This window comes from Nannospalax galili, unplaced genomic scaffold, assembly GCF_000622305.1.
Source record: "Nannospalax galili isolate Female #2095 unplaced genomic scaffold, S.galili_v1.0 scaffold521, whole genome shotgun sequence".
Taxonomy (NCBI): Eukaryota; Metazoa; Chordata; class Mammalia; order Rodentia; family Spalacidae; genus Nannospalax; species Nannospalax galili.
The window spans coordinates 2,038,111-2,063,660 of record NW_008344634.1 but is presented as its reverse complement, the minus strand read 5'-3'; positions in this window follow the sequence as shown (position 1 = coordinate 2,063,660).

The following is a 25,550-nucleotide window of genomic DNA, read 5'->3' as shown; positions in this document are numbered from 1 at the left end:
TCTCAAGAGAACTAACCAGAGTCACATGAAAAGAACTTTAATCCCTCCCAAGAGGAACAATCTTAATGACCCTAATGACCTAAACACCTCTTACTAGACCTTTTAACGTTTCCTATCATCTTTCATATCAGAACACTGAAGTCCAAGCCTCCAAATCATGAACATTTATGGGACAAATCATATTCCACCCAGAGTAAGCATCAATCCATTCATGGGACCTCCAGCTCTATGACCTAAATACCTCCCACCTGACTACAGTGGTAAATAGAGGAATTAAGGTCCCAACACGCAAACTGTTGAAGGATAGATTCAAACTACAGGAGATGCATACTTCTCATCAGTCTTAAGGAGTCAATGGCTTAAAAACGTTAAGAAAATGTGAAACATTAAGAAATGTGAAACTATGAATATGAAAAAAGGGCTGATAGAGATGGTGGTGGTGGAGGTTTGGAAAAGTCTCTGAACTTGTGAGGAGAAGAATGTTGTCCTCTTTGATTTGTAGGTAGGAGACCAGAAACTAAGGGAAGAAGAGGTTTTCTTTACTCTCTGGTCCATATGGAACTTGGTACCATAATGATTTTCTTGGTCTTTCTGGTTTTAGCTGGTTCTTCATCTGGGGAGAGAGGGAGAAGGAGAAACAGAGAGAGAGAGAGAGAGAGAGAGAGAGAGAGAGAGAGAGAGAGAGAGGTGAGAGAGAGAGAGAGAGAAATGCAAAGAGATAAAGATTAAAACTAGGACAAGATCTGCGGTGTGTAGCTCAGACTGGAGAGAGAGAGAGAAAGAGAAAGAGAGAGAGAGAGAGAGAGAGAGAGAGAGAGAGAGAGGTGAGAGAGAGAGAGAGAGAAATGCAAAGAGATAAAGATTAAAACTAGGACAAGATCTGCGGTGTGTAGCTCAGATTTGAATGCTTATCTGTCACATTCAAGGCCCTGGGTTTGATCCCCAACACTGCAACAAACAAAATATAGGACAAAATCTTGTGGGGGTTATGATGATCACGTGAAATGGCTTTAAAATGCAGATCTCTGGGCCTCAACCTAGATTCTCCTGAGTCATGGTAAGAGATAGGGAAACCCAGGAAACTGTATATTTACAAATCCCTTAAATGGCTTTGATGTATTTTTCCCCAACACTATTGTCAGAAACCCTGATCTGTTGTTTTCCAAGCTGGCTTAAAGAAAACAAATGAAATCTCTAGGTGAGTCACAAATCTAATTTCTCAGCTACCCATCGTTATGAAAGCTAGGCATCTCTCTTTTCTTATTAATCTTCCAACTAGGGTTGTTTCCTCCTAAGATTCCAATGGTATTTTAGTTTATGTCAGAGCACTTTTTACTTGCTTTCCTAATTGCCTGGTTTTGCAACCCTTTCTCTAAATCCTCGGGTGGGGGGTGGCATCTCCTCAGTGGTGGGCCCAGTAATTTCTCTTTGCAATCCGCAAGAGCTGGTGAAGTTTACAAAGCACTTTCTAAGCTACCTGAGGTGTTGTATAAATTGATGATGCAGACAGAATGGCATCCACATTGTAGGCAGGTGGCGAGAAATATTTCTTTTGTCCCTCCTACCTGCCCCAACCCTGGAAAAATCTGAGTGCAGATCTTCTGGGAGGGTGTTTAGAGAAAGGCTGAGCTTTCAAAAGAGTAAAAGTGATACATAAACGGGTACCACCTGCAGGCTGGAAGGAGAGTCATGGGATAAGATCAAGATTTTATATGTTATGCTTTGAATAGGAAAGTCTACCGAATGAGATTGTGTTACTACCACTTATGAAACACCTGCTGTAGGCCAAAAGCTGAACTAGGCATCTGCTTATACCCCTTTCTTACTTCATTTTCATTATAATACCATGAAGCAAGGCTTTGTTTTTAACCCCCATAGCCCCATAGTACAGAAAGGGAGAACTGAGGCTTCAGAGGTTAATTGCATTTTCTTCCTGTCATGCAATTACCAAATAGAAATTCTGGAATTTGAAACTTGACTTTAGGCTGGGTATTGTAGCACAAGGGAGCTAGAGGTAGGAGGATCAGGAGTTCAAAGTCATCCTCCACTACTGCACTACCATCTAGGGTCCCTGAGACTCTGTCTAAAACAAACAAACAAACAAACAACTAAACAAACAAATAAAACCAGACTTCAGCCATTTTGCTCCTGGACATCTTTGCATCTGTTGTCTAGGAGTGGAGATGAAGAGAGAAGAGATCAAGATTGAAGGTATACGCAGCACATATCTCTTTCTGGCTTACTTTGTGTCAAGTTTGGGGATGGTTTTACTTGTATACAGGCATTGCTTTTTAAGTGTTGCTTTAAAACGTCTCTATTACTGCTAAAATAAAGGCATAATTTTCAAAATATGTAGATGAGGATAATATTCTGAAAATAACACTATCTTTAAAATTTTCCTTGCAAATATAGTTCTGGGCTGGAAAGATGGCTCAGCAGTTAAAAGCACTGGTTACTCTTGCATAGGAAACAGTTTGGTTCCCAGCACACACTTGGCAGCTAACAACCATCAGTAACTCCAGTTCCAGGGTATCTGATGCTCTCTTCTAACCCCCGTGGGCATTGCACAACATGGGTGCACTTACACACATGCAGATAATACACTCATATACATAATATAAAAATAATAAATAATAAAAATAAATGTAGCTCCCCTTCCATCTTCTTGTGAGTCATATATTTGTGGTCAGGGAAAGAATGGGAAGAATTAAAAAGTATACTCAAAGAAAGAGGAAATAGAAAAGAAATGCTTCTACTCTATTGGGATAGGAAGTTCTTTGGGTTCTGGGAGAAAGACTAAAGGAAAGTGAAAAAACTTTAAGACATTAGTCATCAGTGTTCTTGCATTTTCCTGTGATAATGGCTTAAGAGGAATTAGGAAAAAGTTGAGAGAGTTTAATGGGTGAGAACCAAAAGAGGGGATTCATGTCCTACCTTCTGTTTTGGACTCTGGGAATAAGACCCCCAAGGTACCTTCACATGCTCACAATATTCTACAGTGTTCCAGAAGAATAGCCAGCTTTTATTGAATTTGTACTTTTGAAATTCACCATGATGTTCTGATATAACTGCTTTAGACAGCTTTTAGTTTAGTTCTATTTGTATGGAGAATTCCCTTTGCAAATTGTATTTTGGAAATATAGCCATGGTTTCTTTCATTTTCTTTTAAAGTATATATTCTTGCTCTGGTAGCATAACACAGTGAATCAAATTTTATAGAAGGCTAGAAAACTTTGACATCTCTTCTCTGTTAGACTTAGGACAGCAGATAAAGGAAGGAGTTTAGAAATAAGAGCCAGAGCCAGACCTACAAGAGGCAAGGAATGTGTTCCTTTATTCAAAGAACATAGCAAAGGGCTAATAAACCCTTCCATGGAATGAGGCTGTCTGCATGGGAGGGTGGAGCAGTTTGGACTTCTATAGGATCTCTGCTGAATGCGGCTGCAGAAATTTGCTTGGTATCAGGGTCTCGTGTCCATGAGGATCTCTCTCCCCCAAGATTATTTCCTCAGGCAGGGGAGCTATCTTATGGCACTAAAGGAGACAGGTTGGCTGCAAAAACAGTCTTCCTCAGTCAGTCCAGGGAGCGACCAGTTGATAAGACTTGAGTAAGATCAGGCTACCAATTTAAGGCCACTTAGACACTTTAAGGGATATATGGTTATATTGTTTTCCTAATTAGGCTCATGGCTCTTCACACATTCTATCACTTTGAATGCTGAAACTTGTGATTCCTCCTATGTGAAGAAGTAGACTTCCTGCTGCCTGCGCCCATTCCTGATGATTGATGGTCATGAATCATCCTAGTAACATTTCATGTTCACGGTAACTACAGTCAAATATAAGGCAGACAGAGATGGCAGTGCCTCCTATGGCTTTAGGGCTCTTTTTACTTGAATTCGTCTTACACTTAGTGGGGTGACCTTGCTTTAAGGAACTGCTAAAAAATATTACATTGTTGGGTATATTAAAACAGACAATACCTAAAGAGTCCTCAGCCTTAGCCAAGGAACTATTGGCAGCAGATCACTGCTGGGTGAAGGAGGATTGATATTCTTTAAGGAAGAGACTGTAGATAGGCTGACTAGACCACAGTGGATGAACTTGCACCGAGGGACGTCTGGGGACACTAACTTGACTTGATAGAGCTTAACATATATGACAGAATGCATGAAATCTTGTGGTTGGACTATGGAGGGTGTAGATAGTGGAGGGGTTCTAAATATGATTAAGATATATGAAATGCACAAAATTTTGATAAGAATATGCATTGAAAAAATTAACAAAAACAAGTCATAATTAGAATATAATGTTGTGTAATCCTGTGCAAACTAAAGCTAATTCAATGATTAATTTAAAAAGCAATAGCTGGGGCTGGAGAGATGGCTCAGCACTTAAGAGCACTGGCTGCTCTTGCAGATGACTGTGGTTCAATTCCCAGCACCCACATGGTGGCTAACAACCACCCTCAACTCCAGTTCCATGGGATCCAATGCCCTCTTCTGATATCCACAGGCATTGCAAGACAAGGGTGCACTTACATACATGTAGCCAATATACTCAATACACAATAAAGAAAAGTAATAAAATATTTTAAAAAGCAAAGGCCAAAAAATTCCTATGTTAAAGCAAAAGACAAACAATGCTCCAAGAATGCCTTAACCTGCTCGTTTGGTGGAGAGGTGTTTCTTTGCCATCATCACTATACCCTGGATCTCAGATTTGGAGAGTTGTTGGATTGATCTCAAAGATTGTTGCTTGCTCATTGTTCCTAGTGTCCAGACCTTTTAGTAGTATCCTTTCACGTTGATTCTGGGATTAGTCTGTTTTATCCCATTTGGTGTTGGTAAAACAATATACTTGATTCTCGGTAATGCATAAAGAAATGTTTTATAGGTATTTATTTAGCTTGCAATTTTAGAGATTGGAAGTTGGAGATAGGTGGCCTCATCTGGTTGGCCCCTGGTGAGGGCTGCATCACAACATGGAAGATGGTATAATACGATGGGAACCCATGGCTATGTGTGAGAGGTCATGTGGTGACTTACAAAGCGAGAAAGCAAAGAGGGGCCTAGCTCACCCTTTGGTGCTAATATACTCAAACCACATCCAAACCATAGTACCTTGTGACTTGTTTTGGCCAATGGGAAATAGTTTATTATGTTAATCAGATTTTCATATACTCAGAATTCTCTGCAGTTGGGAGGACAGATGAATAAAACCATGTGAACAAAGAAGCAAAGCTGATAGGTAAACAGGGTGATTACCAGTGGTTTTTCTTTAGCATACTTTTTACTGGAAACAATATTATACTCAAAGGGCAGTCTACGTAGTGAAAAAATCGAGCTTGAGGGAGGTGACATCTTGATCTCAATGTTACATTGCTGGGTCTACATCCACAGTTTAGAAAATTTTCTCTTTAAAAATTGATTTTATAATTTTCTCAATTTTATGTGTCTGTGTGTTTTACCTGCATGTATGTAAGTGCACCCGTGCCATACAATTCCATGGAAGCTAGAAGAGGTCATGGGATCCTCTAGAACGAGAATTTCAGAGCATTGTTAGTTACCATGTTGGTGCTGGGAATTGAACCCGAGTCCTGTGCAAGAGCAGCAAGTGCTATTAACTACTGAGCCATCTCTCCAGCCCCACAGTATAGAAATTTTTCAAAAGAGATAGTAAGAGAGAAAAAGACCTATTGTGACTAAGTTTGGTCAGAGCCCCCTTGCTCCTGGAGTGGCTGGAATCACACACACAGAGTCTTTTGATTTGAGTTCTTCTTTCCTATAATTCTTGAGACCTTCATCAAACATGTCTTTCAAGAGTCAGGACCAGGTTACTTTGTTTACATGTAGACCATATCATATATTACATGTTAGATTTTTAGGTTACAATGCTTCTATGGCAGTTTACACTTAAGTTTTTAACTCATGAATTTAATGTTATATAGGAACTTGTTTGGATTGAGATGAAAATTTCATAGAGTAGTCGAGGTGCTACTGTACATTAAGCTGCTGGTCATGAAGATAGAGAGCAATAGATGGCAAGGCTAATTATGACTTAGATAAGGCTGTCAGCTGTACAACTGAGAAAAGCAAATGGACTCCAGAGTTTGTAGATAAGAGGGTCAAGATTAGATAAAGGTGGGAAAAGAGAAATTCCAAGAATAATGCCTGGTTTCAGGATGGAACAAACTGATGGGACAATTTGAGATAGGAGATAGGTGTCTTTGTGTTTGTCTTTTGTTCTGTGGATAGCTGTGATTCAATTAGGCTGACTTGAGCACAGGTGTGGCCCCACTAAGTCCTTAGCAAATGTCAGATTTGATTTTCATTGCTTAGCCATACGGTTAGTTTGTCTGACTTTAAAGTCTGTATTCTAAGCCACCATATCTCAAAGTTTACTATACTTAAAAGTCACCTGGCATCTTGTTAAAGTGGAAAGTCTGATTTTGGAGGGTGTGAAGTGGAACTTTTAGTTATATTTCTCATTGGGTCCCACCTGAGATGGATCCTGTGAGTTCATAGCCATTCACTGAGTAACAGAAAACTAGAAACTTAAATGAACATAGGACTCTCATAGACTACCAATAGCAATCATTGTACTTTGACACTAGGAATGGAAGAGGTAGAGTATGAAGGTTTATCATGGCATGAAACTGGAAAATGTGAAACAGTGACTGAGCAATTTCCTTTAACTTTCTGCATCCAGAATAATGGATATTAACTCTTTTGGTGAAATTCAAATTTTTGTACAAGAGTTAACCTCTACCTCAGAAGAAATATTAGAATAGTTTTCTTTGGAACAAGGTATAATAACTTTTCTGGGCATTATAATAGAGTTCTAGGGCAGCCCTGCATAGAATGTCCTTGAAGTGCAAATGTCTGAAGCACGTCTGAAATTCTTTAACGCATAAAGACTCACCCCTCTTTAAGAAGCTATCTCCAGTAGTTGACAGAACATGAAGAGCTAAAGAACCTATTGCAGGCTGTCAGAAAAAATATTCAACTACATTATTACAGAATCAGTTCGCTTGCTCAACAATTTAACCCAGGATGCTGCTGACAGATTTCTTAAGCAGCTCCATCAAACTACATGCAACCTGACAGCATTTTAAGGTACTAAGCCCACATTTTTGTCAAAGACAAAACATGTGAAGTTGATTTCTCTGGAGGTGTCCAGGTGTAAAATAGCTTTCATGAGCTGTCTGAAGAATCATGGTGAATTAACATCAGTAGTGATTTTGATCACCAAACTTTAGAGTTGGAAAACACTGAAGAGCCACAGAAGTCACTGAATCTCAGAGCTGATATGAATTGAATAAATCCTCTTAGAAAGCAATTGGGAAATATTCAACTCAGGAAGGGGAATAACTTGCAATAAGCCACACAGCTTTTCAATGACCATTTCCTACTATAATTATTTTACCACTGATAGGGTAAAATAATCTTATTGTTAAACTCTAAAAATTAAGGTTTTGTAAGGAACATATCACCCACAGAGAGGTTTATTAAAGCAGGTCAAGAACTGGAAAGAAATGGATACCCACAACCTCTATATAAGGCTTTGACCATCTTCTGTCCTTGATAAAGTAAAGGAAATTTAAAATCATTCCATATTCTACAAAGAGAACACTTTTTATATTATCATCAGAGGCAAAAGAATTTAAACCAGGTGAAGGAAATTTCTTTTGCTGTTTTCTGGTGGTTAGTGTGAGGTAAATAAAAGATGCTTATGGGAACGATGGGAAGACAAGGGCTCCGGCCTGAGAGTTCCTTAGGGATGTCCAACTGAGTTTTGTATATTAATAATATTGCAGAAATTATTTAGTTTCTACTCTATTATTTGTTCTGGTTAGAGTTCTATTTTTCCTTCCTCTATTGTATAGTAAAATTTATGCTGAAAATATTGAGCCTTCTTTTCAATGACCTACGGGAAGAAGAATATTGATTCATATGTAGGCTACAATAGCTAGGGCTTTCACTTGCAGGATTAAAGCGCAGCACCCAGCATGGCACCCAAGGCCATTAATGATCTGGCTCCTGCCCTTCCAGTACTCACCTACTGTTTAGCCATGGGGAACTGTACTTCTTTTCAAAATACATCTTCCTTTTCCTAACTCTGTCTTTGCACTTGCTCTTCCATCTGTCTGGAATACCCAAGATCCTTTTCCCTTTTACCTAGTGAATATTTGCTCATCCAATTAGACCAGGCCAATATCTACCCTGCAAAGGCCTCTGCCTGCCCCCTGGGTAGAGGCAATGGCTCTGTCTTCACACTATTTATAGCCGTTTGTTTTTTTGGTAACCATAGGGTCTTATAATTACTCATTTACATGTGTGTCTTTCTGCAGTAACTGCTGTGGAGCTCTGGGAAGGATGCTTTCATCCTAGGATTCTGATTCAAATAGTCGAGGATTGGGTGATCACACTATTTATGCTCACATATCCCAAGTGGCTTTAATGTGCAAGCAGCACTGAGAAATATCATGATTAGAATGTTAATTCTTTGCAGAGACTATGCTTAGTTTTCTTTTTAGCTGCTCCTCCTTAAGTGCCCAGTACAGTGTCAGGCAATAGGTTTTATGAAAATCCAGGAAGTGAGAGTGGGTCAAAGCAGACTTGCAAAACATGCATTGTACACTTTGTTGAATGATCTATGTTCCCCAAAGTGGTGGAAGTCCAGCAAAGGAAGATAAATATGTAACATCACAAGGAGGAAAATATGACCAAGTTCATGTTTTTAATTGTTATGATTAACATAGCAATTAAATTGGAATTATTAGTAAAAAATTCTATAAGAAAGATGCCCAGAGAATCATTTATTTGGTAACTAGGAGACAAGAGGTGGGAGGAAGTAGTATTCAGGACTGTTTCTTAGAGAATTACATTTCATAATGGTATTTTAAAATATTTTTATTAATTTTTTGAAAATTCCATATCAATATATTTTGATCATATTCGTCTGTCTCCCCAACTCCTCCAAGATCCACCCCACCACCCTACCAATCAATTTTGTGTTCTCATAGTGGTATTTTTCAAACAATATTTGTTTTCGTTGTTTCTCTCTCCTCCACTCCCCTGATTCTCCCCACTCCCTTTTTCTTCTGCCCTCCCACACCCAATAGCCTCCTTTCCTCTTTCAATATTGTATCATGTGTGAATAGAGAGGTCCCCCTTTTTTTCAACATCTCTTGTTCCTCTCTCATAGACTCCTATCTATGTGTTTAGTTTTTGAGTTGGGGTAATGTCCAGATAGGTGACAAGGTACTTTGGCAAAGGTAGTGTAAAGCATTGTAAATATTCCTCAAGTCACACTGGTTGGGTCCCACTCTGCCCCTTCCTAGTACTGTGCTCTTATTTTAGCTATTTTTCCTTTGTGTCTTCATTTCTGCCATCTGCAGACTGGGATGCTGATTTCAATACTAGTACCTGGTTTCCTAGGATTATTATAATTAATTCATTAAGTTAATTTACATAAGGCACCTAGAATAATGTCCAATGCATTTATAAACTTTCAGAGACTGTAAGCTCATTTTGTTATTGCTGTGATTTGGAGAGGTCGAGTTATTATTTAGAAAGGTATAGAGGCATTGCTTGGGCAGGGAGCTGGTAGAATTAACCCAAGCATCTAGAAATCTTCAGTCATCAATATTGGCTGGGCAGTTTTGGGCAAAGAATAGATAGACCCAGACCTATTGTCGTTCTTCAGTTCTTTCTGTCCAGGATCCTTGATATAATGTGTTAGAAGTAGCTGCTGCCTTTAATCTTTGAAGTATAAGTAAAAAATTGTCTGGGAGATGCCTTGGGGCACCTTGTCCATTCAACTAGAGAATGACCAAATCATGGCACTCAGCTTTTCAAAGGGAAGCCTCAAGTGCATCATCAAGCACAATTGGCCTGGAGCCTTTGGCTCAGAATACCATCAATTCCTCAAACTCTTCCTGGGAGCAATTTCAGCTTTAAAGAAACACATACACATAGGTACACACATAAATATATACATATATATATATATATTTATAGGTATATTGCATGTATGTCCTATCAAGCATTTTTCTTAGGCAAATTAAAGAGCAAAACATGGAGTTTTCTTTAAGTTCTTTCCTTAAAAAATAATAGTAACTATCGATTCACAGAAAATATATTTCTTTTTATTAATATTTTGATTAATTTTTTGTGGATTTCATACATCTTAATCATATTTTGTCACCCTTTCCTCATCTGCCTCCCGCATTGCCTGTCTACAGGACTTCATGCATTTTTTCATATATGTTAAGGCCTGTCCAGTCAAGTTTGTGTATCCAGGTGTCCCTCTGTATGAGTTCATCCACTGGAGCCTGTTCAGCCTGTCTAGCCTGTCACTCCCTTACAGAAGATCAACTCTCCCTCATTCAGCAGTGATCAGCTGATCAGCTGCCAATAGTTCCTTGCCAAAGTTGTGGCCTCCTGCCCACTTCCACAGTTCTATGCTGGTTTTTGTCCGATTGAGTTTGCATGGGTCATGTGCATGCTGTCACCATTGCTGTAAGTTCATATGAGGAAGGTCTCAGAAGCCTGTAAGATTGTTTCCTTATGGTCATGCACCTCCTCCCCTGGGTCTTACAATCTTTCCACCCCCTCTTCCACAATGGTCCCTGAGTTCTGGGTGGGTGAGTTTAATAATGGAGTCCTACACCCTGCAGTCTCTTTTTCTCTACACTTTGGCCAGTTGTGGCCTTTTGTGTTCATTGCCCTCTGTTGCATGAGGAAGCTTCATTGATGAGAAGAAAATATATTTCACGGCAGCTTTTCTGGATTTTTTTTAAAAAACATGATTTTGTAGGTTAATTAATCCTTTGACCATCACCTGCTATTTTTTTTTTTTTAAATATCAGCATTGCTACATTGAAAGACTTTGTAGTTTGGAGAATTTGGAAAGTGTATGGGAAACTCACATTTTAGGAACAGTGACACATTTCATATTATTGTTGAAGCTTGGTAGTACACTTTGGTCAGTAAAAAATATTCAAAAATTATATAGGACATATAGAATTTCAAATTTATGTTCTAAGACATAATTACATATTTCTAGTTTGGGGGTTATGCTAGTTTAGTTATCACAATATTTTTTTTTTGTAAAAAATATCCCAGACTGATTTTTAGCTCTAGAGGTTCAATTAGGGTATAAGTGAAGACATATGGGGGTTGTAGAAGACTAATAGAAAAATAATAGAAACTTCTTGGTGGCTGTTAATGGGAGAGGTCCAACAGCATCAAGGGCTGGATACCCAGGGCCATGTGTGGAGTCAGGCCTACAGCTGTCCCTCATGGGAGGTGAGAAGTTAGTTCTAGAGAATCAGCTCCCCCAGGACTAAAATCTGCAAATAATGGAGACTTCAGGGGAGGACGTTGTGGGGAATGTAGTCACTCAGAGAAGACTGAAACTCCTGCAGAACATCAAGAAGTACTTCATGGTCTACTCTGCTCCACCTTCAGCCTACACTGCAAGAATGTGGAACTGTGACTCACGGTAAGGGTCCATAGCTTCAGGCTCATGTGAGGGGACCACAACTCCAGCTCACAAGAGGGGAACCACTGCTTCAGCTCCCAGGTCAGGACCACAGCTCATGCTCACTGGGATGTAGCAGGGGACCATAGCTCCAGGTTCATAGGAGGGGACCAGGACTGCAGGTTCACAGGAGGGAACTACAACTCTGGAACACAGCAGGGGATCGCCACTCTAGCTCACAAGAACGGACTAGAGTTCCTGGTTCATGAGAGGGGGTCCACAGCTCTAAGTTCATGGGAGGGGACCCCGAATTCAGATTCATTGGAGGGAACCATAATTCCAGATCAGCAGAGGGCACAACAGCTCTGGTTCACTGGAGGGAACCTTAGTTCCAGTTCACAGAAGGGGGCTATTGCCCCAGGTTCATTGGAGGGGACACAGCTCCAGATTCACAGGATGGGGCCACAGCTCTGGCTCTCAGGTGGGGATCACAGCTCCGGCTCACAAGAGGGGCCCACTACTCCAGGTTCATGGGAGGGGACCACAGGTCCAACTCACATGAGGGGACCATAGCTCTAGCCCTCAGGAGTGGACCACAGCTTAGGGTTTGTAGGAAGGGAACACAGCTCCATGTTTATGGGAAGGGACCACAGCTCCAGCTTATAGGAGGGTAGCACAACTCTGGTTCAAGGGAGGGAACCCCAACTCTAGCTCACAGAAGGGGACCACAACTCCAGCTCATAGAAGGGAACCCTCACTTCAGGTTCCTCAGAGGTGACCTCAGATACAAGTTCATGGGATGTGACCACAGCTCCAGTTTCAGGGGAGGCACTGACTGTCCCAGGCTCACAGGGGTGGTGGAGGACTACGATTCTGGTTCACAAGAGACAGGCAGAACTCCAGCTCAGGAGAGGGGACCACAGCTCCAGGCTCATGAGAGACAACCATAGTTCTGGGTTCGCAGGACAGGAACACAGCTCCAGGTTCACAGGAAGGAACCCTGGCCTCAGGTTCATCACAGGCAAACACAGTTCCTGACTCATGGGAGGAGGTCACCATTTCAATTACGCTAGTTCCTATATTTCCCTCCCTGTGTGTCCATTGCTCTGTCCACATGACTATTTGTGTTCAAAATAGAGCAACTTGACTTCTGTGCAGCAAAGGAAACTGCTATTTCCTGGCTTGAAGAGCTCGAGGGATATCAATACTGGAGAAAACCACATTTCCTTTTGCACAAGGAGACAGATGGATGTGTGTTTGTTGTTATTGCTGTTGTTCATGATCAAGGTTCTGGTTGACTTCCCTGGCCAGGGGGAGTCAGTGATGAGGTATATTACCCAGAGTCATATTTTCCAAAGAGCCAACACTGCCACCATCTTGGCTCTTCAGTCACTCTCTTTCTCAGTTGTCAAGTCCCAGTCAGACATGGGTGAGCACACATCCTTCCCGACCCCAGGAAGGGCCAGACCCTGGCAAGATAAGCACACTGGGGCACAGCATGGAGGGTGGTCATAATGTTACTCAGAGTTGTGTTTTGTTGAGCTCCACCACTGCCATCTTGGCTCCTCAGCCACTCTCCCTCTCAATTGCCAAGTCCCTTCTTGCCTGTGCCTAGCTTGACCTGGATGATGATGATGATGATGATGATGATGATGATGGTGGTGGTGGTGGCAGTGGTGTCAGGCCAACAACAGGTATGCTGCACCTGAGAGCAGCACAGTGGGATAGTTACAACCACCTCCTGGCTGCACTCTGAACTTGGCCCCCACATTCTGAACTAGGCAACCAGGGGGCATGGTGCTCCAGCAGCATGGGCGCCACACATCTGCCTGCCCTACCTGATGTTTTTTGTAATGTGTATAACAGTTATCAACTACATACCAGGCAGAAATCATGGTTGTTCTGGTTCAATTTCAGTAGAAACACAAAACTTCCAACTACCATACCTGATTTTATCAACCTGGAAAATAGAAATATTTTGTACTTTTAATACTTTGGCCCAAGAGCTGGCAAACTCTAGACTGCTATTTCCTTTTGAGTTTCTTGACCCTTTCACACAGTTTACTGGTCTCTGCCTTAACCCACTTAATAACTCTTTTATCTACAAAGAAATTTGTTTCATTCAAGTGTTGTATGGCCAGAGACAGTTGTATACGTGAGGAACCCCAAGATTCATGGATGGGCATGCTTTGTCAACTGAGGACCTGGTGGTGAGCCCCATGAATCCTGTCTTCTGGCTTCTCTTTGTTTTCTGTTCTGCTGGAATGCTGTAGACTTTCTTCAGCATTTACTAAGACACTTCTAATGGCTTCCTGTAAAGACTTCCAGTGGGTCTCATCTCCAAGCCTCCTTCTGCAGTACTGTGTGCATTGCTCACACATGCATGGGTTCCTGCCTGCAGACTTGTAGTGCATCCTCATCCATGGTGTTTGTTAATTGTGCTGCTGGGAGGCACCAGTGTGGTTTCCAGGCTCCTGGTGGGGCCCCTTCCTCCTACCATCTGAACTACAAACTGAGACAGTATTCCTCCAAACTCAGTGTAGGGAACAAATGTATTTATTGGGCTTGCTAACAGAGCATATGGTGGTGGTGAGGGGGGTACTTACAAAGGTGAGGGCACCCTTGGGCCTTTTTTCCCCCACATTCTGACTGCAGCTTCCTGACTTGCTTTTGGGGGGGGGTCTGTTCAAGATGGCTAAATGCCTTCCCTCTCTCTGGCTTCCTCTGTCCCTATCCTTAGTCCCTCCCTTTCATGCAGATAAGGCTGACTGATTGGGTAGGATGAGTGACTCTCCCTCTGTCCCTCCCCTCCTTCAAAGAGTCTTATAGTCCAATTAGTTTGAGGTGATTGAAGTAAACAGGTGAGAAGCTGGAGAAGAAAGCATCTATCCATTGCTTGGCAGTCGGAGAACAAGCTTATCCAACATGTGGCTAATGTAGATTTCAGTGGAGGAATTTGAGCTTCTTCCAGATTGAGCTCCAATTTGCCTTTTTTTTCCAGCCCTGCCCATAGATACTTCCTAACTCCCACCCCAGCCACTATGGCTTCTTGCTATTTCTAGAACACCATCATCTTTATTTCTGCCTCTCTCATTTGAATATCAGAAAGGTTCTACTTTATTAAGCTTTCAGAGAGAGTTCAGATGTCATAATAAATAAGAACTATATCTCTAATATTATCCTTTCAATATTGTCATAAGAAGTGTTTGTCTTTTAAAATCACATGTACAATGTTTTGCCCTCGAATTTCAAGTATTTGCTCAAATTAAGTGTAGTGGCTAATCTTAGTTGTCAACTCAGTTGGAGCTGGAATCAACTAAAGGATACACTTCTGGGTGGATCTCTTAGAGTATTTCTTGAAAGGATTAATTGAAGGGAGAAAATAATCCCTTTGACAGTAGCCCTGATATAAAGAGGTCCAAGGAAAAAGCAATGCTGTTTGCCTGCCTGCCTTTGCTTATTACTGGTGAGTGCATTCATCTCTCATTGTTCTTGCTGTTGCTACCACTGCTTTTTATACTGATTTCAGAACCCAGCTTCTTCAACCTTCTAACATGGGATAAAGGTCAATGAATCTCTAATAATCCACCAGGCCTTCAGCACCAGATTAGGACTGCTTAGGCATATAACTTCATAAATCAAGCAGCTACCTGGTTCTCAGATGCTCTGCCATAGAGACAGTCATTGTTGAACTACACAGTCCATAGTGTGTAAGCCAATCTAATAAGTTCTCATATATATATATATATTGCTATTGATTCTGTTCCTCTGGAGAATCCTGACAAAGTTAGCATTCTAGAAATCCTTATCATTTAAAATTATTTGAAATTTAATTTTATTTATTTTTATCTTATGTGTATGTGTGTCTTGCCTGCATGTATGTAAGGGTACCTATGTGTGCAATGCTCTTAGAGGTCAGAAGAGGGTGTTAGATTCCTTGGAACTGAAGTTATAGCCTGTTGTTAGCCACCAAGTGGGTGCTGGGTCATCTGCAATAGCAGCCAGTTCTCTTAGCCACTGAGCAATCTTTCTAGCTCTTAGCAATTATTGTTTGTTATCAGATAGAGAAAAATATTCTTTCAGGTCCCAAATAGTTGTTACTCTACAGTAAACAATTCTAAGTTGCTTAGTGGATTTCATTTAAAGACCCAAAGAAAGAACAGTAGAGAAATCTGTATTTTTGAGGGCTAGTTTAAATTATATGAATATGTGCACTTGAATGAATAATTAAATCAACCTGGTGTATCATCTCAAGTGACGGATTTCCTTTTCTTCTGTGGAAGTGTGGCAAGAACCTGCATGTATTCTTAGACCCAGAGGGGCCATTCCCTGCCCTTTATGGAATTTGTCCTTGTGGTCAAATTGATTTTGAAGAAGTGAGACTTCTCAAATTTACAATGAGATATTGAGCTCTTGTAGAGAAGAAGAATGAGCAGAACTTATGAGTGTCATGCTTCTCAGATCCTGGAAATTTTGAAACACTTTGCCCAACCTTGAGAATCTCTGTTCTACTGTCTACTTGCCTGTCATGGTGCATAACATAGGCTCAAATTGCTGTCTCCTTAAAAGGAGGAAAAGCCAGTCAAAAGTCCCTGAAAATCAGGATGGATGTGTATGACCACAGCCAACAATGAGAGAGGCAGGCCTGGAACATAGAGTTTGCTAGAGCTTCTCGGGCAATTATTTAGTTATGACTGTACCAACACCAACTCCAACTATAGAGCAGCTCCTTAATTACTATCCTGAGCTTCAACTTTTGTTCCAGATCAATGAACTCTGAGCTATCCAGAGGAATAAGAATGACCAATTTATATTATGTGCCCTCAGATTTGGTTCCAGGGATTAAACTCAAGTTGTCAGGTTTGTGTGACAAGTGCTTTTACCTGCTGAGCCATTTTGCCCACCCTAATTTTTTTTATTGGCATGTGCTCATTGTACATAATACTGGGTTTTATGATGACATCTTTGTACGTGTATATAATGTACTTTAACCATGTTACCCCCATATCTTCCTCTCTGCCTATTAGTCTCCTTCAATCTCCTTCAATCACTTTTACTTTCATGTCATGTATATATACATGATTTTATGTTTCTATATAATATAGTGGATCCACAATTGAGAAGAATCTTGATTGTCTTTCTGAGACTTTTATTTTTTGTTATTTTTATTTTATGTGTATGCGTTTATTGCCTGTGTGTAGATAAGTGCACCCGTGTCATGAAATGCCTGTGGAGGACAGAAGAGGCTGTACAATCCCCTGGAACTGAAGTTACAGAAAGTTGTTAGCTGCCATGTGGGTGCTGGGATTCGAACCCAGGTCTTCTGCAAGAACAACCAATGTTCTTAACTGCTGAGCCATTGCTCCAGCCCCTCTGAGACTATCTTAAATGCTTAATTTGAAAATTCTCAGTTGTATCTGTTTTCCTGCAAATGACATAATTTATTTTTTATGGTTGAAAAATTCCATTGTGCATATATCTTCCATCAACCTCACATTTTAGTGCCTTTAAATTTGACTGTATTGGGTGTAGACCTTTAAAGAGTTGATTAATTAAAAGGGAATATTAGTATGCATCCTGATCTGATCTGATCTGATTGGTGTTTTTAAAGAATAGGACCCATAGCTAGAGGTTCTGAACACATGTATACAGAGGGATGAATGATCAGGTAAAGAGGAAGCAGGAGAACTACCATGTGCAACCAAGAAATGGGGTCTCAGAAAAAACTAACCACCCAAACCTTTACCTGGAATGTCTAACCTTCAGAACTGTGAGAAAATAAATTTCTGTCATTTAAGCCATCCACTCTGTGGCATTTTGTTGTGGCAGCTGTAGAGAACCAATTCTGGCCCCAAGGCATGGCACTGTTCTGTTCTGGTCTGTTTTTTCTCCTTTTGTGTGGCTGTGGCTGGCAGCACGATGGTAATAATACTTTTATTAGCACCTGGATGACCCAGTTTCAGGTATGGAAAGCATACTTCATACAGACACGGCCCAGTCCCACAGGTTACACTCAGTACAGTCCCAGTCTACAGGAACTGACCTGTTATGTAATATTGCCCCCTTCTTGAGCACAGTCCTCTTACCCCACCCTTCAGAGCAGAGCTCTGCCATGCTATTAAATCAGAATCAAGAGCTGATACCTCATTGTTTTCATTTCTGTAAAATCTACTCGCGAGAGACCTAGGTCTGTAATTACTGCTGCTTAACTGCTTTATCTTGCTTAAGATGACAAATTCTAGCAATGCTGGGAAGTAAATCATTTTTGTGGCCACATTATGCTGACTAATGCAACATAATCACAAATTAATTTATGCAAAAGGGTACATTCCCAGCCCAAGCATATTTAGCATGTTTGCAGTTTTCCTGTGTGATAGTATTATATATATATTTGGGTTCCATTCCTCAAGACAGGCCATAAAAATGAAAAATTCTTTTTCTTCAAAGTGGGTCATAGAAATTCTATCCTTCCCCCACTTTTAGCTTCCCATAGAGAATCTAGACTTGGAGGCTCAATACCTGCAATTGTAGCACTTAGGCTGAGACAGGAGGACTGCCATGACTTTGAAGCCAACCTGGGCTACATAGTGAGTTCTGGGCCATCTTGAAATACAATGTGAGACTCTCTCAAAGAAAGAAAGAACCATTGCTCCTCCTTAAAAATTATTTGACTTTCTTGTGCCCAGTAAAAGATCATTAAAATTTCCTCATTTTTGCCCAGTGTGGATTAGGGAGAACCTGTCAAAAAAACCAAACCAAACCAACAACAAAATCCAAACCAAACCAAAACAACAACAACAAATAGAACTTCTTTATTCCAGAGGTGCCCTGCCTCAATTTGGGGTGAAAGGAATGTTAAATAATCTGATTGTTAGGTTCTTCCACTCAGGCTGCTAGCCATCATGCCTATGTGTGATGGTTAATTTCGATTGTCAACTTTATTGGGCTTCGAATTATCATGGAAACACACCTATGTCTATGAGGATGTTTCCAGAAAAGTTTAACTGTAGGGAATACCCATCCTGAGTGTGGACAGAACTATCCCATGGGTTGGAATTCAGACTGAATAAGGAGGAAAAAGCAAGCTGAACACCAGTATAGATTTTTCTCCGCTTCCTGACTGCAGATGAAGTGAGACAGCCACTTCATGTTCCTGCTGCCATGACTTCCTCATTCATCTCTTCTTAAATTCAAAACTAAGCTCTTCTTTCCTGAAGGTGCTTCTTGCCAGGTGCTTGGTCACAGCAGTCAGAAAAGTAACTAATAAACTACCCAATGACATCTTCATAAAGACCCCAAAGGACAAAGTTCAGAAGCTTCTGGATAGTGGAACATGTAGAAGTTCCTGGAGTGTGCTGTGCACGAGGAGGGCATGGGAGGTCTGTTCCCCTTCTCCCATACCTTGACCTATGCATATCTTCACCATTATCTTTTGTAGTACCCTTTATAATGTAACTGTTTATCTGATTTCTGTGAGTCATTTGAGCAAATTAATCAAACCCAAGGAGGAGGTGGTAGGAACACTAATTTATAGCCAATTGGCAGGAAGCACAGGTAGAATAGCCTAGGAGTTGTGACTGGCATCAAAAAGTGGGGACCTAGCCCTCAGCTATGGGATTTGATGCTATTTCCAAGTAGATAACATAGAAATTGAATTAAGTTAGAGGACATAGGGTTGGTGTTTGCTTCTGTAGAATTGATTGCTTTCTGGCAGGGAGAATTACTCTTTCTTTTAGGGTTGTAGAAGTCTTCTTTATTGATGGTGGAGTGCGAAAAGAGATAAAAAACAGACTTTATCCACCTAACTGTCATAGTGTGAACTGTTAACTTCATAAAATGTAGAATCACGTGGCAGATAGGCCTCTGGGGATGCCTGTAGGGGATTTTTTTGACTACATTAACTGATATAAGAAGACCCACCCACTGTGAGTGGTGCCATTTCCTAGGCAGGAAATCCTGAACTGTATAAAAGTGAAGAACTTGAGCTAAGCACTAGCAAGCATTCATTGTTTCCTGTTTCTGATTATGAGTATGATGTCACTAGCTCCCTCAAGCTCCTTCCACTGTGACTTCCCTACCATGATGAATATATCTTGAAACTGTGAACTAAATTAACTCTTTGTTAACTTGCTTTTGTCAGGGTATTTTATCACAGCAACAGAAAAGAAACCAAGACACTAACAAATCCTACATCTGGTATGAGATAATCCAAAATCCATTGTGACTTTCCTATAATTTCTAAAACTAAATATACAACATACTCTGGAGAAAACTCCCCACATATTAATTGACACCTGTTTTGCTTTTACCAGCCACCATGGAAAAATAATTGAAAAAAATTAGTATAACAATATTTAAGACACAGAACAATTATTGAACACTTCCATGGGTTGGGCATTGTGTAAAACACTTAATTTTGAATCATCTCATTAATTAATTTAAAATACAATTTTATAAACTAGTTGCTATTAATACCTCCATTTTGAAGATAAGGAAGTTAAAATACAGAGCAGTTATCAAAACTGTCTCATTACAATACTTATGAATCCAAATATCAATGTTATATAGCATTTCATCTGCTGTCCATATCACCATAAGCTTTGAGTATATTTTGAACAAAATGGTTTTAAAAATCTGCACAACCCTGGAAAATAGCATACTACAGTAAGTATTATGGATTGGATAGCTAGTGCCTATTCAAAAGGCCCGTGTGTTGAATCAGGCATTTGTCTCCAGCTGGTGACACTACTGAGAAGTGGTGAGGTTATGGACATGTTGTCCTCATTAATGGATTAATTCCAAGATGAGTTCATAGCTGAATGGGCTATTAAATAGGTGCCTACTTGGACTGAGTTATTCACCAGAGGCATGTTCTTTTATTGGTGTATATTAATTATACAAAATAGATTTCATTATGATATTTTCATACATGTATATAACACACTTTGATCATATTTACTACTCTCATTTCTTCTATTGCCTCCCTTCTACAGATATCTTTCATCTGCACAAATAGTTCCCTTTCCACTGTTCTTTCTTCTTTTTACTCAAATCTAAATTTCATGGATGAAAAAAATGCATTATTTTTCTTTCTGGATCTGGCTTGTTTTGCTTATAATGATGATCTTCACTTCCATTCATTTTCCCAAAAATGACATAATTTCATTTCTTTTATGACTGAAGAATATTTCAATATATGCACATGCTGCATTTCTTCATCCCTTTATCCATTGATGGGCACCTAATCTGATGCTATGACTTAACTATTGTGAATAGTTAGTGGTGTCCCTGTGAAGGGCATACCTTATTTCTGGACATTTGTCTTCTATCTCTTGCTCTGTCTACTTCCTGGTTACTACGAGGTGATGAGTCTCCCCCACCATCCTTCAGACACCGTGATGTTCTTTTTTCACCAGGGACCCACAACAACACAACAAAACCACTGTAGACTGAAACTGTAAGCCAAAATAAATCTAGTCTCAGGGCTGGAAAGATGGCTCATTAGTCAAGAGCACTGGCTGCTCTTGCAGAGGACCCAGGTTTGATTCCCAGCACCCACATGGCGGCTAACAGCCATCCGTAACTCCAGTTTCAGGGGATTTGACTCCTTCTGACCTCCGTGGACATTGCCCACACATTGCAGTTCCATACATGCAGGCAAAACTTGCATACACATAAAATGAAAAGTAAAAGTAATAAATAAAATATTAAAAAATTAAATCTATCATCGTTTAAATTGTCTTTCATAGGTATTTTGTCACAGGGACACAAATCTCCTAACACAGTGAGGAAGGAACAGATAATTCTGGTTTAGTTCTGGGACTGGAGAGATGGTTCAGAGAGTAAAAGCAGTTTTCAGATAAGCCTAAAAATCTGAGTCCAATCCCTAGAACCCATGTTGGAAGGCAATAAATGACTTCCAAAATTTGTTCTCTAACCTCCACACAGTGTTATGGCACAGGTGCACTTCTGCACTCAAACACATGCATAATAATAATAGCAATAATAATAAAATAATATATGGCTCTGATTTTGACCAATTCTATAACCTTAAAAAGTTACTGAATCTAGTCAAAAATCAGTTGATTCAGTCTAAATGAGACGTTACACCCTTCACAGTATGCAAATGTATAGATAGATTTTCAGATTTCTTGGGTAGACACAGAATGGCTTGATCATACAAAACTTACATTTAAGTTTTAAAGCTACTGCTAAACTTTTAAAGTTAAAAATATTTTTGAATATTTTTATTGAGGTATTATACATTTCATATAATAGATCTTAATCAAATTTAGACCCCTCCTCCATTCATGCCACCCATAGTGCCCCTTCCACCAGATTTCATGTATTCTGTCACATGTGTTAAGTCTCATCCAGTCAAGCATTCGTACCCAGATGTCCCTCGGTGCACATTTGTCCAGTGGAGTCTAGTCAGCCTATCTAGAGCCACTCCCTTGAAGGAGATCTACTCTCTCACACCAAGCAGTAATCAGTTGCCAGTAGTTCCTAGGCTAGAGTTGGGGCCTGCTGCCCATTTCTTTTGTTCTTTTCTGGGTTTTTGTCTGATTGAGTTGGCATGGGTCTTGTGCATGCTGACACTATTGTTGTAAGTTCATAAGTTCCCAGTGGCCTAGAAGCCTCTTTCCCTATGTTCATGCACCAACCCTGGCTCTTACAATCTTTCTGTCCCCTCTTCTGCAATGGTCTCTGAACCATGGTGTGTGAGGCTTAATACGGGAGTCCTATCCAAGGACACACACTCTTCAGTCTCTTATACTCTAAAACTTGGCCAGCTGTGGCCTTCTGTGTGCATTGCACTCTGTTGAATGAGAAAGCTTCGCTGGTGTGAGTTGAGGGATGCATTAGCAGAACGGGTTAGAGAGAATAAACTGTTTTCCAAAATAGCATAATCATCATTTTACATTCCTATTAGCAATCTATGAGAGTTGCTTTTTCTTCACACTTATAATTGTCTTTTGATAATAGCCATTCTATTAGGTAAGAAGTTGTATGCCATTGTGGTTTCAATTTGTCTTCTCTAATGATTAATGACGTTGAACATTTATTTTCTCATGTACTTAGCATTCATTTGTATAGCTTTGGTAAAATGTCTATTGTAGTCTTTTGCACCTATTTCAATTGAGTTATTTTATGGCATTTTAAGAGCTTTTTGCACATTCTGTTGGAATTCTTTGACATGAACTGTGAGTTTGACAATAACAATTCCATTCCATTATATAGGATAGTTGATAAATGTTTGACAAGAATGTTCTGATGATTTTATTCAATTCACGTCAATGAATTTTATTGCATAGGCTGTATGTTACACATATTCTAGGCATTGGAGATTAGGTAAGACAATGAGACAAAACCCTGTTCTCAAGAAATAAGGAGTTATCATTAATGGCTGCATAGTTATTGGGTAGAAATAGCCAGATTTCTGGATAGACCTTCTCTTTTGAGACTCAGGCTCTCAGTGGCTCCCCTACACCGCTCAAACATGTTTGTAGTCAGATGTGCTGAAGTTTTCCTCAAGAATCTATTGCTCAAGGTACCTCAACATACCTCAGACCTTTTAATCACTATTGATACTGTGGAAACGTCAAAAGTCATTTATACTTAAGACTGAAAGCTAACAGAATAAAGCGTCATTTATTTGAATCATTTCCAGGGAATAGTTTATTTCTATATACTCCAAGTATATGTAACCCCTATTTTTTCCTCCAAAGACTTGACCTCCACTGGAAACTTCCTAACTAGATAATAGTTCAGCTTTTTCTTTCTCTCCAACACAATTTTCTTGTTTCCATATTGTTGGTCTAAGCAGCCCCTGCTCAGAAATGCTAAAGATGAATCTTATTAGATGGGTAGGAAATATTATTCTGTTTTTGTTTAGTTTTTTCTTTTTTTTTTTTTTTTGAGATAAGGTCTCATCAAGCCAGGCTAGCCTTGCACTTACTATGCAGTGGAGAATGATTCTTGAACTTTCATCTCCTGACTGCTGGGATTATAGACATGTGCCACTATGCCTGGCTTTAAAATGTTATTGTTTGTGTATAAGAAGTAGGCCACTGAAAGATTAATGGAGTTAGTTCTTTGCCTTGATGTTAGGAGAGTTTCCTCTCCAGTGGCAGAGAGGTCAGAAGACATTTGATTTCAGTGTATCCTCAGTCTCAGCCTTGATTAGCAGCAGTCTTAACAGTAACTGTCTTTGATGGTGTTTACTGTATCTCTGATAATAGTAGCATCCATGGACATCTCTTCTGGATGGTGGCAGCTTTCCAACTGGCAACTTAGAACTGCTCTATCAGCTGTTCTCTAAAGTTCTGCCCTCCAGAACCATATCTGGAAAATAAACATCTTCATAGAATGTTCCTTGTTGAAGTTGCTGCTCTGTCAAAATGTGCTTTTGACAGAGTTCCTTTCAGGAAGGAGAAATGACCATAACATCCCAGGTGATTGCAGCTGGAGTTGTTCCCTCTGGCTCTATATGACCTCCGATGTTTTTCAGCTCTAGACCTCCTGGGAAAATTGAGTCAAGGCAGAAAGCATCCTCAAACATTCAGTATCAGGAAAATCTGTTATCCAAGGTGGGTCCTGCCTTTTTCTAATTATATCTAGGGCAAATAACTTAATATTTGCAGCCCTTGGTTTCCATATCTGTAAACTAGATTAATAAGTATTTTCACTTTCTTGAGTTACTTTGTGGATTAACTGAAATGATCTATGTAAAACACAATGTCTGACACATTAGAAGCACTCAGCGAATATTAGCTACTATGAAATTATTAGATATAGTAAAAATTCATTTGAGAAATTAAACTGTGGAAAAAACTTGAAAACTGTGCTAAATTTTCATACTGGGTTTCAAGGCACCCTGGAAAATTGGCAAAAGAAACAACTGCATGTTGTCTTACTGCCATGTTTTTGCTCCTGCCTTTTTGGTTTACATATCTTGAATGCTCGTTTGCTTTCCTTCACTGGGGGAATGACTCAGCTTTGAGCTCTAGCTCAAATGTATCATGAGAAATATGCCCTCAGCTTCCTTCCGTGTAAAACTCTGATATTGCCCTTCCTATTATAGGAATTGTTAGACTCCTTTGCCAGATGTAGAATACTTAAAATTCAGACATTTTGCCTTATTCATTAAAGCATTTTATTTCAACACGTACTCAATGTAAAATATTATTTATGAGATGCTTGCATTCTTTTGTGTGTGCATGTATTTTGCATTTTTAAATATATTTCAATTTCTTTTATGCACATCTAAAGTGTTTAGTAGTTTTCATGTATGGTTAGTAGATACGGGATTGGATGGTACCATTCTTTTTTTAAAATTTATTTTAATTGCATGCACATTGTGTGTGTGTGTGTGTGTGTGTATGTGTATGTGTTCATGTGTGCATGTGTACATTAGTATTGGAGCCCACAGAGGCCAGAGGTGTCAGATCCCCTGGAGCTGGAATTGCAGGTGTTTGTTGGCCACCTGATGTGCGAGCTTGGAATCGAACTCAGGTCCCCCAGAAGAGCAATACATACTCTTAACTGTTGAGCCATCTCTCCAGTCCCAAAGGGTTGGCACAATGCAAAATACTCCAACCATATTCTCAGAAAGCTTTGAACACTTCTCAACTATAGCAATTTAAATAGAGTACATTACAAATGTTTTGTTCACATGCCTATTTCTTGTCTGTGAGCATTTCTAGTATGAGTATCTGTCTTTGTATTTCATTACCCAACGCAGTGTTTAGCCTATGGTAAGTGGTCAATGGATAATAATAATCAAATGGAATAGATGATTAATTACTTATCTGTTGCTGTGATAAAATACCCTGACAAAACCAAGTTAAGGAAGAAAGGATTTAGGCTGCCTTACTGTTCCAGAGGGATAGAATCCAGCATGGGCGGGAAAGCATGGCAACCATCAGGGAAAGCCTGCTGGTAGAAGCTGGAAACTGGATGATAACATTATATCCTCTACTAAGGAAGCAAAGAAAACAGGAAGTGGGGCAAGAATAAAAACCATCAAAGCTCACTCCTGGTGACATATTTCCTCCAAC